The following is an 18,179-nucleotide window of genomic DNA, read 5'->3' as shown; positions in this document are numbered from 1 at the left end:
ATACTTTCAGTGTCTCATCTGCTAACACCTCCTCCTCCTTCGATTTCTCTGTGGGGGTACCCCAGGGCTCTGTCCTGGGACTTCTCCTCTTTTCTCTGTACACACTTTCTCTAGGTGACCTAATCACATCTCTTGGGTTTAAATATCACCTCTATGCTGACGACACACAAATTTACTTTTCAACCCCTGACCTTACACCTGCTGTACAAACCAAAGTTTCTGAATGTCTCTCTGCGATATCATCCTGGATGGCCCTCCGCCGACTTCAACTTAACATGGCAAAAACCGAGCTCCTCATACTTCCTCTCAAACCTGGCTCTACTACCTCCTTTCACATTACTATTGGAAGTACTAGCTTTCACCCAGTAGCCCAAACACGCTGCCTAAGTGTCACACTCGACTCCTCTCTAACATTCTCCTCTCACATTCAAAACGCTTCTAAAGACTGTCACTTTTTCCTCTGCGATATTACTAAGATACACCCTTTCCTCTTTTGCTCGTCTGCTAAAACTCTGATTCAGGCCCTTATTCTCTCCTAACTTGATTACTGTAACCTCCTGCTGTCCGGCCTTCCTGCCTGTCACCTGTCTCCCCTACCATCTATCCTAAACGCTGCTGCCAGAATCATTCTACTCTTTCCTAAATCTGTCTCAGTGTCTCCTCTGCTGAAATCGCTGTCCTGGCTTCCTATCAAATCTCGCATCTCGCACTCAATTCTCCTCCTCACTTTTAAAGCTTTACACTCTTGTGCTACTCCTTACATCTCAGCCTTAATTTCTCGCTATGCACCATCTTGACTCTTGCGTTCTGCTCAAGGATGTCTTCTCTCTACTCCCTTTGTATCTAATGCCCTTTCCCGCCTTTAAACCTCTCATTTGCCCCTGAACTCTGGAATGCCCTTCCTCTCACCCAGCTAGCTTAAACAAGCATATGAATAGCAGTGTGGCTAATGCTATACACATGATACATGAAGCTTTGCCCCCTGCAGACGCACTTACCAGAATGCCCTCCTACTGTCTCTGTACATTCCTCCTACCTACCAATTACATTGTAAGCTCCTCGGAGCAGGGACTCCTCTTCCGAAATGTTACTTTTGTGCCTGGAGCGCTTATTCCCATGATCTGTTATTTGTATTATTTGTTATTTATATGATTGTCACGTGTATTACTGCTGTGAAGTGCTATGTACATTAATGGCGAAATATAAATAAAAACATACATACATACTTACATACAAAGGACATGTCATGTAGACCTTGTTTTGCATGATAATAGCTTTGAGGATACCATGTTAATTTAGGGAATTTAAAGTCCATCCCTGTCTTTGGAACATTACATTATGCGCCCGGATTTAAGAGCTTTGTGCATCGGGTCTTTAGAAGCTTAGTGTTTCTCTAATTATATGGACAAAGAGTAATTACTTACAGAGGTATGCTGAAAGGAGGCGGGGTGGGAGCTAGTGAGATCAACGTGATCTCAGTGGGGGCAAAACTGTGAATTAGTGAATATTTGCATAAAAAGGTAAAGACCGTATGAGTAGAGATGGGCAAATTGTTTGGCGAATTTGGAGAATTTGGATCTGCAGCGGATTGTCCGGTTCCTTTGGTCCGCGGATTTCAGCGAATCAATCTCAAAAAGGGTGATACGCGTTTTGCAAATTTTTTATTATTATTACCAATACACTCTACGGATTCCGCAACCCGTGGTCGGATTTGTAGAATCCGTCGTGAATTCAGCAGATTGCCGAAGCCACGGATTGCATTCTACAAATCCATCCACGGGTTTTAGCCAATGGTGGTTTTTGATTAATCCGTGGATTAACACCGACCAAATCCTTTTGCAAATTTTACACTGCAAAATTGATTTTTTTGGGGGGGAAAACGGGGGGGGGGGGGGGGGGGGGGTGGAAATGCAAGAAAATCCTGGAAACGGATATGAACGGATTCGCTCATCTCTGCATATGAGGTATTGTAGAGAATTCACTTGTTGCACACCACAGAATAAAACATAGCATTTACTAGATACAACTAAAACATATGTCACTGTATATAAATCTAAACAGCAATTACAAAATAGGATGGTAGGGTAAAGTGGTAATGCCAAGAAGCACAATTGATAAACGGTCAAGCTCAAGATAGTAGGTAAAGTAGAAGTCTTAGGCTGCGTTTATAGTGCTGGCGACGGCAACGTCGCGGCAAAACAAATGCATTGCCGGCGTCGCGTGCGCTTATAGTAAGCGCAACGCGACGGCGCAACGGAGTGATGGATTGGTCGCGATCGCTGGAAGTCATCTCTATTTGGTTTTCCCGCGAGCGTCGCATCGCCATCGCCAGCACTATAAGTGTGGCCTTACGAGGAGCTGGAGAGTGGTATAATAAATAATAAAGCTGTCTACCTACTTGCAGAGATATACAGTAGAGTGACAGAGAGAGAAGGAAAGGAAAGAGAAAGGGGGAAGGAAGAGAGGGAGGAAGAAAGATGGAGGAAGAGAGAGGAAGGGAGAATGGGATAGAGAGAGAGAAACAGAACTAACCTTTCTCACCAGAAATGCAGGTTTTACAAGCTTTGCAAATTTTTGCGTGACACTTTGCAAAGTTTCACAGGCAGGGAGTTCCCAATATTTGTCCAATTTTGTGAACTTACAGTTTGCCCAAATGTCCGACATCTGTGCTCAGCACTACGACCCCAGCATTGAAAAATGCCTTCATTATGCAAAGTTTGAAAACAAAACAAATAGGAAGCAAAAACTATAGGACATAAAAAGATGAGACTTGAAAGAAAGCCAGACATTTCTATCAGGGATTTAACAATGTAATTGACATGCCAATATTTACAGGTACATATGTAGCAGCCCTGTATCAGGCACTGGGGCAAGCTGCATGACCATGACTGCGGCTACTGGAGGATTATCGCTATAAGGGGTTCGATCCGGAAGCAGGGACCCCCTGCAGCGATTTCACGGCGGGCACTGTCACCGGAATACAGTCGTGCTACATCTGTACACAAATAATACACAGATCCCAAGGAAAAAGTAATTAAATGCAAATAAACACTGATAATCCACTTCCTTTTCAATTTCCTTTATCCCTCACTACATCTGCGTCTGTTTTTCACAACCAATTGGTTTCTTCTTCTGTGGTAGATGTAATATTTATGGGGCGAAGTCTAAAATTGTTGTTGACGCAAATGGACAAATGTTTTTTTACAATGAGTTTATTAATTGCAATTCACAATATGTGTCTTACATGACCTGGTGTGAGGGTACAAAAAACTATGTAGGTAGAACTATTAGACCTCTGGTAGGCTGTAGCAGCTGAAAAGCCAATTCACTTTAAATAGCCCAATTGGCCACTTCGGCTGATATAAAATAAGTCCCTAATAGTGAGAATTGAAGAGCACATCAGGTCTAAATTCTAAACATAAATTACCTGTCCCTTCACTTTTCCATAAAGTACATGGTGAGAACTTAAAATATTTTCATTTTTGTGGCCCCAGCCTATCCCCAAAGGAAAGCGAAGTGTGTAATTGATACAATAAAATGGATTCTTAAAGCAGCAGTTCAAGCAATATCCTACGTGTGTTTTTAAATAAATCAGTTCTGTACAATGAGAAAATACTTGTAGCATTTAAAAAATGAAAAACAAAATGTTTTAAAGACATTTTTAATGTTTCTAATGTAGGAAGCATTTCAGTAACAACAGTAAATAGTGTCAAAAATATATTTCGTCTGTATACGTCACAGTTCTGCTGTCAAGCAAAATATGGCAATTCCAAACATACAGAACTTTTTTCTATCTTCTATATAAATAAAAAAAACACATCTTAGCTTAGACCTCACCCCAGCACTTGGGTACTTTCTCGTCTGGTTCCTGTTCCCTATGTAGCTTCTTCCTGCTAACCTAAAAATAAAAATGGGCAGTTTGGCAGTTTGTGGTTTCTCCCTTCTGTATGCTGAGCAGAGAAAACCATCTTACAAAATAAGCTTACAAAATTAGGTCAGAGTGTATAATATGTACCAGCAAAATATGTGTCCTGAATATACCCTTGGTATACACTGTTCTGTACTCAGTAGTTATATGCAACCTAAAGAAGCTGATATGTACATACAGTATGTATTTTTGCTGTATATGCCCATGACACCACCATACCCCAATGTATGGGAAAAAACAGGGCAATTTATTAATGCAAAGAAGGAAATGACTGAAGACGATAAGCAAAGCCACAAAAACTAAGTAAATTAGGATAAGGGGAGCAGTTCTATCTGCTGCAGAAAGAGAGCCGCCTCTCTCTCTCTCTGCGCAAATCTTGCCAGAAGAATAATCTTTTTACATTTCAATTTTATTACTAGTGTACATAAGCGGGGTGAGCAGAACCGCATTGGTTTGAGGTCCGGGGACCCCCTGCTTCCCGAAATACAGGCCCAATCCTTGCTACGTACCTTTCCTCGCTGGAATACCTGCAAAATTTACAGCCTGAGCTTGATTTCACGTACAGGTACCAGCAAGCTTGCATGTACAGTACCAAAAAGATTTCCAGCTTCATCAGCTCTTAACTACAGTTGTAGCAGGCCAGCTATCACCTGTCAACTATAATGCAGACTACAGAAGTGCCAGTGGCTCTTATCCATCCATTTGGCAAAGTTTATAATGAAGGTAAATACAATGTACAGTACAGTATTAAGTTTAAAGCTACAGTTAAAGCTGCCGTTTTAAAAAAAATATTCATTTTTTTAAAAACAATACTGAACATTACAGTAGTGTATGTGCATCAATACACTATGCACATAGACAAGTGCTTAGCTACAGTAATGTGACAACCGGGGAGTCACGCCACCCTCGGCATGCTCCACACTCACCTGCAGCTCCGCCGGGTCCTAACGAGGCACGCAGGCAGCCTCCCTTCAGGACGCCGATCACAGCTCCACGTGGGCGCGCGCGCGCACGCCGATGCTCCTCTTCTAATGTCGGCCCTGCGGGTATGCCCAGTCACGCGCCTGCAAGCGCAGCTACACGGAGATGCGGCCACATGGAGGCGCACCAAACCCTTAAAGGCACAGCACCTCAAACCATTGCTGCAATCAAATGCAGCCTAACTACTGGGCTTTATTGCTCCTCCCCTGGGAGTCATGCTGGACCTATCCCTGCCGCAGCCTGGCCCTTCCACACACCCCCACCTTGCTGCCCTGCCATTGGACCCTCTGTCCTACATTTGCCCTACAGTTTCACTCACTCGTCGGCTGAGCATAGAAGCAGTTGTTCTCATCACTCTCTGCCTCCCTAGTCCTGTCTTGTTTTGCAGTCTTCCTCGTGTACCGAACCGGCTTCCCCTACGACTCTCCGTACCTCTGGGACCCCGAACTTGGCATACGGCAATACGACTCTCCGCACCTCTGGCACCCCGAACTCGGCAAACGGTAAAACGATTACGTCTCTCTCTCTAACCCCGGACTTGGCTAACAGCACCCACTACCATCCGTACCTCTCCTGCCCCAACTCGGACTCCCAGACCACTCTACTCTCAAGACGTGCCCTCGTGGCTGTGGGTGGCGTTATATCCTATCCCACCTCAGCACCGCGGTCCCGCCTCGTTTGTGGTGAGCTCGACCTGACATTATGCTCAGCCCAACAAACATGGACCCCGCTGAGGTGGAGCGTACTTTAACTTCCCACTCGAATCTCTTTGCCAGGCTAGAGACTTATCTGTAACAAAATGATAGGCGGATGGATTTGCTTCAGCATAGCCTTCATTCCCTTACCGTTCAAGTCCGAGCTTCCAGTCTGGGACCTTCACCAATGGCCTCAATGTCCTCCGTAACGGTCTTTGCATCTCCTCCATCTGCTATGGAACCCCAAATTCTGACCCCCAACCGCTACGCTGGGGACCACCAAGGATGTAGGGGCTTCCTTAATCAATGTTTCATCCAATTCCAACTCTCACCCTCTCGTTTTGTCTCCTCAACCTCTAAGGTCACCTATATCGTGGCTCTTCTCTCCGACAAGGCGCTGGCCTGTGCCTCCCCCATTTGGGAACAACAATCTCTCATCACACAGGACATCGACCTCTTCGCCCCGTGAGTTCTGAAGAGTCTTTGACACACCTGGACGGCAGTTAAAGGCAGCTTCCTCTCTCCACCACATAACCCAGGCAGATCGTCCTGTCGCCTGGAACGCTGTGGAGTTCCGCACCCTTGCTGCCAAGACAGGGTGGAACAATGAAACACTATCTTCAGCGTTTTGGCAGGGCCTGTCGGAGTCCCTAAAGGATGAGCTTGCGGTGCGGGAACGTCCTACTGACCTAGAGGATTTGATCGCCCTTTGCATTCGAGTGGACCAGCGTCTGCAGGAGCGGAGGACTGAACGTTCTCGTCACCGTCAACGGGTTTCAAGGTCTCCCGTCCCTTCGTTCGTGTCTCCAGCACCTCCGTCTTTGGATGTCCCGGAACCAATGCAATTGGGAGGAAATAAGCTGTCCTCTGCCGAGAAACAACGCCGGCGCAGTGCAGGTCTCTGTATGTACTGTGGCAATTCCGGTCAATTGGTGCTTCAGTGTCCCCACAAGCCGGTAAACGCCAAATCCCAATGAGATCCCGGGGAGTCTCGTTGGGAACACTGCCTCTCTCCCCCATCATTAAGGATGTCCTTCCCACCAGGATCCTGCTGCCAGTGATGCTGTCTGGAGAGGGGTTTCATACTCAAGCACTGGCATTCGTGGACTCCGGCTCTGCAGGCAATTTCATTGATCAAGCCTTTGCTAGCTGGAACAATATTCAACTTTCCAGCAAGAGGATTCCAGGAGGCCATTGATGGTCGACCTCTACAGCCGGCCTTCATCATGCTCCAGACGGTGCCTCTCCTACTGCAGTTCGTCGGGGCTCATACAGAGACCATTAACTTCGATGTCTTCCACACTCCCTCCGTCAAGTTGATTCTGGGCCTTCCTTGGCTCCAAGTTCATAACCCTCACATCGACTGGACCAACCGGGAACCCGTCCAGTGGGGTGCTCAATGTGCCAAGACCTGTACCAGGCTGTCTCAGAAGGTTGGAGGTTTGTGTACCTTGCCAGAAGAGGTCAACTCCTTGCCTACTGTATATGTGGAATTCCGCGATGTCTTCGACAAAGCACGATCCGAGGCTCTACCTCCGCACTGACCTGACGACAGTACGATTGACCTGCTGCCCAGGGCAGTTCTTCCCACTCTCCGTCCCCGAGACTAAAGCCATGAACATTTACATTGTGGAGAATTTGGAGAGGGGTTTCATCCGAAAATCTTCTTCCCCAGTTGGAGCGGGCTTCTTCTTTGTAAAGAAAAAGGATGGGTCACTTCATCCATGCATCGATTACCGGGGCTTGAATAACATCACGCTCAAGAATCGCTACCCGCTGCCTTTGATTTCGGAGCTCTTCAACCTCCTTCAAGGAGCAACCATTTTTTCTAAACTGGACTTAAGGGGCGCTAACAATTTGGTAAGGATACGCGAGGGGGACGAGTGGAAGACTGCATTTAACACCCATGACGGCCATTATGAATACCTGGTCATGCCGTTTGGCCTGTGCAACGCGCCAGCAGTCTTTCAGGACTTCGTCAATGAGATTTTCCGGGACATTCTTAACAAGTTTCTCATTGTTTACTTAGACGACATCCTAATCTTTTCTAAGTCCGTCCAAGAACACATTAAACACGTTCAGCAGGTGCTTTTACGCCTCCGAGAGAACCATCTCTTTGCGAAATTGGAGAAATGCCAATTCCATCTGACGTCCGTGGCGTTCCTGGGATACATTATCTCTGACTCCGGGTTCACTATGGATCCAGCGAAACTAAAGGCCACCCTGGACTGGCCCCGTCTGACCACCCTTAAAGCCGTGCAACGCTTTCTAGGTTTTGCAAACTACTACCGTCGCTTCATTCGCAATTTTTTCCACCACGGTATCTCCCATCACTGCTCTAACCAAAAAAGGTGCAGATCCCTCTTCATGGTCCGAATCCGCCATTCAGGCATTTAATCTTCTCAAGAAAGCTTTCGTGTCTGCCCCGATCCTCACCCACCCAGATTCTAATCTCCCATTTAACCTGGAAGTGGATGCCTCTGACGTCGGGGCTGGCGCCATCTTGTCCCAAAGGACTTCCTCCTTAGCAAGATAACACCCATGTGCCTTCTTTTCTAAGAAATTTTCTTCCGCAGAACGGAATTATGATGTTGGTAACCAGGAGCTCTTGGCCATCAAGTTGGCATTAGAGGAATGAAGACACTTCTTAGAAGGCACGGAAACTCCCATAACCATCCTCACAGACCATAAAAACCTGCTCTATTTAGAAGGGGCACGTCGACTGAGCACCCGATAAGCCCGTTGGGCGTTATTCTTCTCCCGCTTCAACTATTTCATCTCTTTCATCCCTGGCTCCAAGAACCTGAAAGCAGATGCCTTGTCACGACAGTTCCTTGCAGAGGATAGGTCGGAAGAATGACTTGAGACAATAATCCCTCCCAAATTTATCGTATCCGCCAACTCCTTTGACGTCATGGACATTATCCGATCCGAGCAATCTCAGGCTCCTATGGGGCTTAAGGTCCCGGAGGGAAGACTCTACACCACACTGCAACATCGCAAGAGAGTCCTCGAGTGGTGCCATTCCTCTAAATCCGCAGGGCACCCAGGGATACGGAAGACCATTGACCTCATCCAACGAATCTTCTGTGGCCAGGGATGTCTAAAGATGTGGAGGAGTTTGTGAAGGCATGTGGCACATGTTCCCGCAACAAAGTACCTTGGGTTAAACCAGCAGGCCTCCGTCTTCCATTACCCATCCCAGATCGCCCCTGGAACCATATTTCTATGAATTTTATCGTGGATCTTCCCACTTCCAAAGGGATGAATACTATCCTCGTTGTCATTAATCGCTTTTCCAAGCAGACTCACCTTGTTCCCTTGAGAGGTCTTCCGAATTCCCCCAGGCTTGCGGATGTTTTCATCCAACAAATATTTCGTCTCCATGGAGTGCCATCGACCATCGTCTCGGACAGGGGGTCCCAATTCCTTTCAAAATTTTGGCGAGCCTTTTCACTAAAGATGGGTATTTCATTACAATTCTCCTCAGGATACCACCCACAGACCAATGGGCAGACGGAGAGAGCCAATCAAAACCTAGAACAGTATCTTCGTTGCTTCATAACCGATACACAGGACGATTGGGTGGATCTGCTACCTTGGGCCGAGTTTGCCCTCAACTCCCTACATAATGACTCCACTCAAGAATCTCCCTTTCTTGTAAATTTCGGGTTTCACCCATCCCGCTTACCCTCCTCCCCCCTATCCTCTGGGGTACCACCGGTTGACAAACGTATCACCCGACTGAAAGACTTATGGAGGAAGATTCAGGAGAACCTAAGAGTGGCTACTGGAAGACAGAAACTCCAGGCAGATCGCCATCAACGCTTGGTTCCGGAATTTTCTCCGGGAGACAGGATGTGGCTATCATCCAGGAATATTCGTCTAAGAGTCCCCACCATGAAGCTGGCACCCAAGTTTCTCGGTCCCTTTCCCGTGCTTAGGAAGATCAATCCGGTGGCATATCGCCTGCGTCTTCCGCCCTCAATGAGGATTCCTCCGGTTTTTCATGTATCCTTGCTAAAACCTGCATTTCAGAGTCCTCGTTTCTCCGAGACCACTTCTCCTCCACTCCCCCTTCTGATCCAAGGGCAACAGGAGTACGAGGTCCAGTCTATCCTGGATTCAAGGATTACAAACCTGGTCTACTGGAGGGGGTTCGGACCTGAGGAACGCTCATGGGTTCCCCACCGAGATCTCCACGCTCCTTGACTCGTCCAAGCATTCCATCGTAGGAATCCTTCCAAACCGTACCATGGATGCCCAGAGGTCGCCCCTGAAGGAAGGGGTACTGTGACAACTGGGGAGTCACGCCACCCTCGGCGTGCTCCCCACTCACATGCAGCTCTGCCGGGTCCTCTCGCGGCACGCAGGCAGCCTCCCTCCAAGACGCCGATCGCAGCTCCACGTGGGGGCGCGCGCACGCCGATGCTCCTCTTCTAATGTCGGCCCTGCGGGTATGCCCGGTCATGCGCCTGCAAGCGCAGCTACATGGAGGCGCGGCCACACATGAGGCGCACCAACCCTTAAAGGCACAGCACCTCAAACCATTGCTGTAATTAAATGCAGCCTAACTACTGGGCTTTATTACTCCTCCCCTGGGAGTCATGCTGGACCTATCTCTGCCACAGCCTGGCCTTTTCACACACCCCCACCTTGCTGCCCTGCCATTGGACCCTCTCTCCTACATATGCCCTACAGTTTCACTGACTCGAGGGCTGAGCATAGAACCAGTTGTTATCATCACTCTCTGCCTTCCTAGTCCTGTCTTGTCTTGTTTTGCAGTCTTCCTCGTGTACCGAACCGGCTTCCCCTACAACTCTCTGCACCTCTGGCATCCCGAACTTGGCATACGGCAATACGACTCTCCGCACCTCTGGCACCACGAACTTGGCATACGGCAATACGACTTTCCGCACCTCTGGCACCCCGAACTCGGCAAACGGTAAAACGATTACGTCTCTCTCTCTAACCCCGGATTTGGCTAACAGCACCCACTACCATCTGTACCTCTCCTGCCCCGACTCGGACTCCCAGACCACTCTACTCTCAAGACGTGCCCTCGTGGCGTTATATCCTATCCCACCTCAGCACCGCGGTCCCGCCTCATTTGTGGTGAGCTCAACCTGACAAGTAAGCTGCAGATCGATCCGTTCTCCTGTAATCAATAACTTTGCTCAGGGTTATGTAATTAAAATCTTGCACAATTATTGAAAATGTAGTCCTGCAATATGATTGACTGAGCAGTTACTACAGTAGATACAATTGGTGGACAGCTAGGGAGAGGGCTGGGCTCAAGAGCCAGAGCCTATCAGGAGTTTGTTCTCATCGTACAGACGCACATGTACTGTAGGATATTGCGTGAACTGCTGCTTTAATTCCCAATGGTGCGACATAAGAAAAATATAAAACTTCCCTTCAATAATTATATACCGCATAAAAATATTATAGATAATATATGCGTGTATGTAAATACACACATACAAACATGCTGAAATACACCATCTATCCAATCTTTAAATGACTAAGACCTAAATGTATATAGAGATGTATAAAGATGTGCATGTAACATGCATGTAAATAACTCAAATCAGTACTATCTATAACTGATTGACTCAAAAAAATATATTAGAAGACAGGGAAGAACGGGCAGAAAGACTCGGAAGGAGAAAATAGACACTAGACAATGGTACTGGGGTACCTTTTTTAAACGAAACACCTGCAAGCCGACACATTACTGAAGCGCATGCGCATTACAATTCATGAATATCTGCCATCTGGCGGACACGCGAAGAATTTCAACCTATTAAATCCGAACCATTCTCAATAAACGCATCAACCGCGCGTCAACCGCGCTTGACCTGCGCATGACCTGTGGCTGAGAACGCAAAATGAATGCGGCATGCTCCCGGTGAAGTGCGTCACATTCCAGGAAAAAGCCAGGGAAAAACCGGCGAAGTTTTAGAATAAAATGAGCCGCAGCAGTATGTGTGTATTTACATCCACGCATATATTATCTATAATATTTTCATGCGGTACTGTATACAGTATATTTTAGTGAAGGGAAGTTTTATATTTTTACAGTTGCCATGAAAACTACTCTGGTGTAAGCTCCATCTTGGTACACTGTCGGCCTCCATAAAATGCATTTTTTTTCCAAGTCCCCTCTCTCGCATCACTTCTCGCAGTATTTTCTGGTGAGAAGAATCTTTGATAAAATCGCAATTCCAGAGCTCCGATTAGAATTGCACGATTTTATCAAAATTGCAAGTTTGGGCTTCTCGCCAGCTCCCGCACAATGTGTTTGGCCGGGAACCAGAAATATCGAGAAAATGCCTTCCGCGCACGATTTCACCAACTCATCGAGGCTTTCTGAATAGCCATATAGCAAAATTTTGCGAGAACAGCTCAAAATCCTGGATGAATTGGTTATCGAATTTATAGAATAGGCCCCTAGGAGTGAGACTGCATCAGTCACTCTCCCTGCGTGTCTCTAACAGGTGATCGAACAGCATTCATTTTATTTTCATAACACAGTATTGGAGCAGAGGGGCTCTGGAGCTGAACTGCATTTATTTCAGGTCCAGGGACAATTTGCTTCCTGAGTTACAGGCCCAATTATGATGTGCCGGTATCCCAGTCATTTTTAAATGGAGACGGAGAGACAGGGGGAGGGAGAGGAGAGAGGGAGAGAGATGAGGGGGAGAATAGAGAGATAGACATGAGGGGGAAAGGGGAAGGAACAGATAAAAAGATGCTGGGAAAAGAAACCTCAGGTTGTTAGAGAAGATGACATGAAGGGGAAAATATATAGGGGATTAAATAAAGAGAATGGCATGTGTGAGAAAAGAGAAGAGGGGGGGAAAAAGACATGAGGGGAAAAAATATAAATACATGAGGGGAGAACAGAGATAATGGGATGAGCAGTGTAAGAAGAGAAAGACATGGTGGGGGAGAGAAAGTAATGCTGGGAGTGGAGAGAGACATGCTCGGGTGGGAGGGACAGCGAGTATTGCTGGGAGGAGAGGAGAGAGATGATGGGGAAGGGGAGTGAGACATGCTGGGGGGAAAGGAGAGAGACATGCAGGGGAGTAAAGGAGAGAGACATGCTGGGGTGAGAAAGATGTGGGGGAGGAGAGAGAGAGATGATGAGAGGGGGAGAGTGGATGATGGTGAGGAGGGGGAGAGATGAGGAGGAGGGGAGAGATTATGATGGGGAGGGGAGAGATGAGGAAGAGGGGGAGAGATTATGATGGGGGAAGGGGAGAGATGATGAGGACGGGGAGGGATGAGGAGGAGGGGGAGAGATTATGATGGGGAGGGGAGAGATGAGGAAGAGGGGGAGAGATTATGATGGGGGAAGGGGAAAGATGATGAGGACGGGGAGGGATGAGGAGGAGGGGGAGAGATTATGATGGGGGAGGGGAGAGATGAGGAAGAGGGGGAGAGATTATGATGGGGGAAGGGGAAAGATGATGAGGACGGGGAGGGATAAGGAGGAGGGGTAGAGATTATGATGGGGAAGGGGAGAGATGATGAGGACGGGGAGGGATGAGGAGGAGGGGGAGAGATTATTATGGGGGAGGGGAGAGATGAGGAAGAGGGGGAGATATTATGATGGGGGAAGGGGAGAGATGATGAGGACGGGGAGGGATGAGGAGGAGGGGAAGATATTATGATGGGGGAAGGGGAGAGATGATGAGGACGGGGAGGGACGAGGAGAGAGAGGATCAGGGAGAGAATGGAGGGAGGGAGAAAAAAATTGTAGTCCGAATGAATATTAATGGGGCCTGAAATCTTCTTTGTACGGGGGCCCATGCATGTCTAGCTACGCCACTGAACCAGACCCCCTTTTCTTAATCAGGTGATGCAATATCGTCTGTCCCATTTCTACCTTAAATACCGTATTGGCCCGAATATTGTATGCCTCGCACATAACACGACCCTACAGTTTTGAAGGTGTTCTACATAAAAAATGACAGGTGTTAGGCTGCGCATATAATACAAGGACAGCTTTTGGAAGGACATTTTTAGGAAAAAAACCTAGCACTATATTAAGGCCAATACGATAATTAAGTGTACATCCATGATCATTTTGTATCTTTTTAAATGAGTGTTTTTACCATCCCATGAGCCCTAGGGCACCTGAAAAAAATGAATAATGACTTATTGATAGGGTACTGTATGTATTCACAGTGTGCTGAACTTTTCTGGTCTCGTCACAATCTGTGTCAACATGCGTGCTACACACGTTCCCCTTTTCATTATTCTATTATTTAATTGTTTGCCTCGGGTAAAAAATTTAATTTCTTCTGCCAATCAAAAGTGTGAAAAATTAAAAGGTCAGCATACTATATCACTGTTCTGCACTCATTAGGTGTAGTTGATATTCTTATGTTGCAATTAAGGAGGCAGATTATAAATAATGCAGCCCTCCCAGTTATACACGTTGGATGTATAATAAAATAAAATCTCGTAGCTGTCATCTTATGATCTCTTGGGACGCTGATCCCAGAACATCTGGAAGAGGTGTAGTTTATCAATGTATTAGTAGACGAAATAGTCACAATTAAAAATAGATGTACATTTTAATGGTGGCTCCCATCACAACACATATTTGACAATATTAGTTTTAAGTGAAATAATGTGACATCGAAACAAATGCAGATGGTGTTCGGATTATTCAAATTTAAGAGCCAGAGCAGTAGTGAAAACTAAATCACAGACTATTAATGAATGCCTGGAAGTTCAGGAATTATCAGTTCTGCTTTAAATACTTTAGACTCTGGATGTTTATGGTAATGTAATAGAAAAGTTATTGATAAATGATTTACATTGAATAACCAACAGTTGTTTGCCAATGCTCTTTGTCCATACTATAGGTAAATGCAAAAACTATCCAAGCAGCAATATTAAACAGTGATTATGGGAAATTGATTGCCAATGATAGCAAACCAATGAAAAGTATTTTGGAACTTATAAATGTTAGCACATTTTGGAAGCTTCAAATACATGTAAAATTGTTCTTTTGTGTGTATTTTAAAGCGTACAAGTTTGCTAGACTTGACAATGCAAACCTAAAGTCGCAAAACATGTGAAACCTTATATGTTTTTATTTAATAAATCACTTCTTTAGTATTAGATAATAATGACTGTGTTTTTTTAATTCAACTCTTAACACCATTTTGAATGAGTTTTAACATACTGAGCATCTTTTGATTTCTATAGCAGGTTTTAGCACACCTCCCCAGCAGTGCAAGATCGTTGTAACACTTTCCTGTTTTTGATAATCTGTTTCCAATATTCCTAGAAGTTTGAGCTGTAAACTGTAACAATAGTCAATGTAATATCAGGATACATTGTAGCTGCTGAGGTACACTGACTGAAGGATTGATTGAAACTGAAAGACTGCCATTATGTTAGGCACACAATCAGGATTTGGACAGATTTATAATAAGGCACCAAACTATTGCCATCTTAGGTAAGAATGTAGAATCATACATTGCCACATGCCTTACATATTCAGATAAGAAAAAAAGAGAAAAGATGGAGGAATGTAGTATTGCTGGATGTTTTTCTGCTCATTTTAATACAGTACCTCAAAAATGTAAAATGGGTCATTTAGTAGTTTGAACTTGAAGATCTTATAATTGAATTTTGGTAATAGTGCAAAGAGATGACACTCGCTCTAAACTGAGAGGGTAATACCCAAGGAGGGTAATACCCAATACCCCATGCTTCCTAAAAAGACAAGGAAAACTACAAAATATAGGAGAAAGAGAAAATCATCTAGAGTGGATGCACTCTTACAAAAATCCCTTAAGTGTATATTAACACTTTGGTGTATATTAACACATGAAAGCCCGTCATTTACATATCCAAAAGGACCATGCAGATATGTAGTCTTCTTTTCTTGGGGTTGAGGAGGAGCGCAGGATAAGCTCGTGATATGCAAAAAAATAAAAATATATATAGTGCAGATGGTAATTCACTGCTACAAAAATTATAAAAAACGTAAGAAATGAACTCACAAAAATCGTGTTAAATCACTGCATGTCAGAGATCCTTCTCTCTCTGACTGGAGCCCTTTGTGTAACTGGAGTCTGTATACCTCTCAATGAAGTGGATGATATGCAAATAAAGGAAACCACAAATAGTGCATATTGTATGAACTATAAATATGTATTAAACACAGATATTAAGGAAACTCACATTTTCCATAATTAAGATGGGTAGTAGAGAGAACCGCCGATAGAAGGTTGGTAAAAAGTAAGCTGCTGCTCGGTGCTTCACTTTCCCCTCACAGTGTAGTTCCGTATCAGTCAGTGCCGTTGCGTCACTTCCGGTTTCGCGTCACGGGTGAGGGCGGGAGGCCAGAATGGGAGCAATCTCAGCAGTAGTTTGCCAGTCCTTCCAGGCGCAGGATCTCTCCAAACTCTAACTCTTGTTTTCAGGAATCTCTTTACTTCTTACTCCTCTCTCATGGTCATTTAGTACTTCTTACTTACATCAGCACGCATGCGGAGGGGGAAACTATAGCCGCGCTGATGACAGATGCAGGGGGTTAGTGCATCTGCTCAGCGCGGCTCAGCCCGCCTCAGCGAGGCTGAACTTACTATGTCCCAGGCCTTAGAGAGCGTTGGGGTTCCTCAGAATTTTACATCAGGTTACTTAATTAAAAAAAGGTTGGAAACCACTGCGATAGCTAATTCATAGGATTGCTGAGTGCTCAGGTCCAATCTGATAGCAGTTAGTGCTCTATCCTTTGGATTTCAAAGGCTAAATGCTTGATTTCTCACCAGGCTATAACTATGTTCAATTGGTAACTTTGGCAGCGTATAATTGCCTCTATGCATGTATATAGCTTCACACGAAGCACAATTATACCAGTAAGTGTAACTGTGTATTAGATCACCTGTAATACCTGTCTTTGAGACAGATTACCATATAAAGTAGGAGCTTTATCTCTCCTCTGCTAGCCCCATTACTGAACGCTTGCATAAGCAGCCTGTTATAACAGGATTGAGATCGCGAGCTGTGAGCCCTTAATTGTGCATTGAGCTACTAGTATGCCAGCTATTGTACTTCAAAAATCCCTGCAAGATCTCTTAAATGATGCCACATAACAGAGGGAGATCGCGTTTGTAAGAGATGAGTGCAGAGGTATGCAATGGAGACTGCTTTTAAGGTGAAATTAAAATGAGGCTTTATTGCCTGTTCCTCTAAACAATACATCAAACAAAAAGGTACATAAAACAATAAACACCTATCCTTGTGTACGGGCTAACTTACTTCCCCAGTCCCTCTCTTGCAAGGCTGGGGGGAAAAGCCCCTTACCCACGTACCCAAAAGTCTCAGCTGTACCTTAACACAGGTGGCCCCTTCAGGTCAGTGGTGTCCGGGTAGGTGTCTGCTGGAGGGTCTAGGCATAGAGGTCTGGTCCCCGTGTGTCTTTCTCTCAGTACACAGCCCTCCTTTTCTTTCTGTCAGCTCCATTGTGAGCTAAGGAATCTCCTTCCTGTTGCTCAGATCAGGTTTTTTCTAACCGTCCTAATCAGCCAGATGGAGTCTGGTTGATTGCCTGTGCACACTGCTGGATTAGAGTCAGTTTCTCTCCAACAGTGATATGTCCCTGTTACAGCGTTCTGCAGGAATGCTGAAATAATCTCCTTGATAATAAATGGACCAACCGGTGAAGCACGTTTTCCCTACAGCTGTTTCGCCATCTCAGCGGCTTCTTCCTGTAGGACGTAATCTCCCTCTGATACACGGCATCATTTAAGAGATCTTGCAGGGAATAAATGACCCGCCCATCCTCCAGTCACAAATACAGATACCTGAAAGGAGAGATATGTTCCACATTCTGTTTTTGCCACAAGCAGCTCGCATAGAAAACCCATGTTGAATTCCGTTGCTGATTTCCCTTTTTTAAAGCAATGTTTAAAATATTTCTAAATACGTTACCAGATTTCTAATGGCCGCATTTATTTCATCTTGGACTGCCACCTCCTGACACTGAGACATCAGGAGAAAATGGGCTTCGTGAGCATCAATGCATGATAGGCTGTGTCTGTAGGTGGATTATGGAGTTGGTGACTGTATAATGCCATCTCACTTAACATAATCTTTTTATTTGACCGTTTCACTTATAAGAGGATAGCCTCACTCTGTGTGACAGATATGTTTTTTAATGTTTTATAAAGCATTGTTACAGCCTGATGTACAACCTAACTGGTAAACCATCACAATTATTGGACAATCTCTCTTACTGGTAGCCAATGAAGCTGAAAGATCTTGATAAAAGGTCACCTGGTGGGCTATTGATTCATCACCATTGTTTAGAAGGCAAGTGCAATTAGGAATAAAATATACTGGAGACTGTAACATACAGTATTGATGGAGTATATATATATATATATATATATATATATATATATATATATATATATATATATATATATATATATATATATATACGCTGTAGATTTGGTTTTAATTCAACATTGTGTGCTCTCTAGATTCCTTGACATCTGTGCGCTCAATTAGTGACAATTCTTGTTAGGGTACTCGTATTA

The sequence above is a fragment of the Ascaphus truei genome, chromosome 8 (assembly GCF_040206685.1).
Source record: "Ascaphus truei isolate aAscTru1 chromosome 8, aAscTru1.hap1, whole genome shotgun sequence".
Taxonomy (NCBI): Eukaryota; Metazoa; Chordata; class Amphibia; order Anura; family Ascaphidae; genus Ascaphus; species Ascaphus truei.
This window is presented reverse-complemented; position numbering follows the sequence as displayed.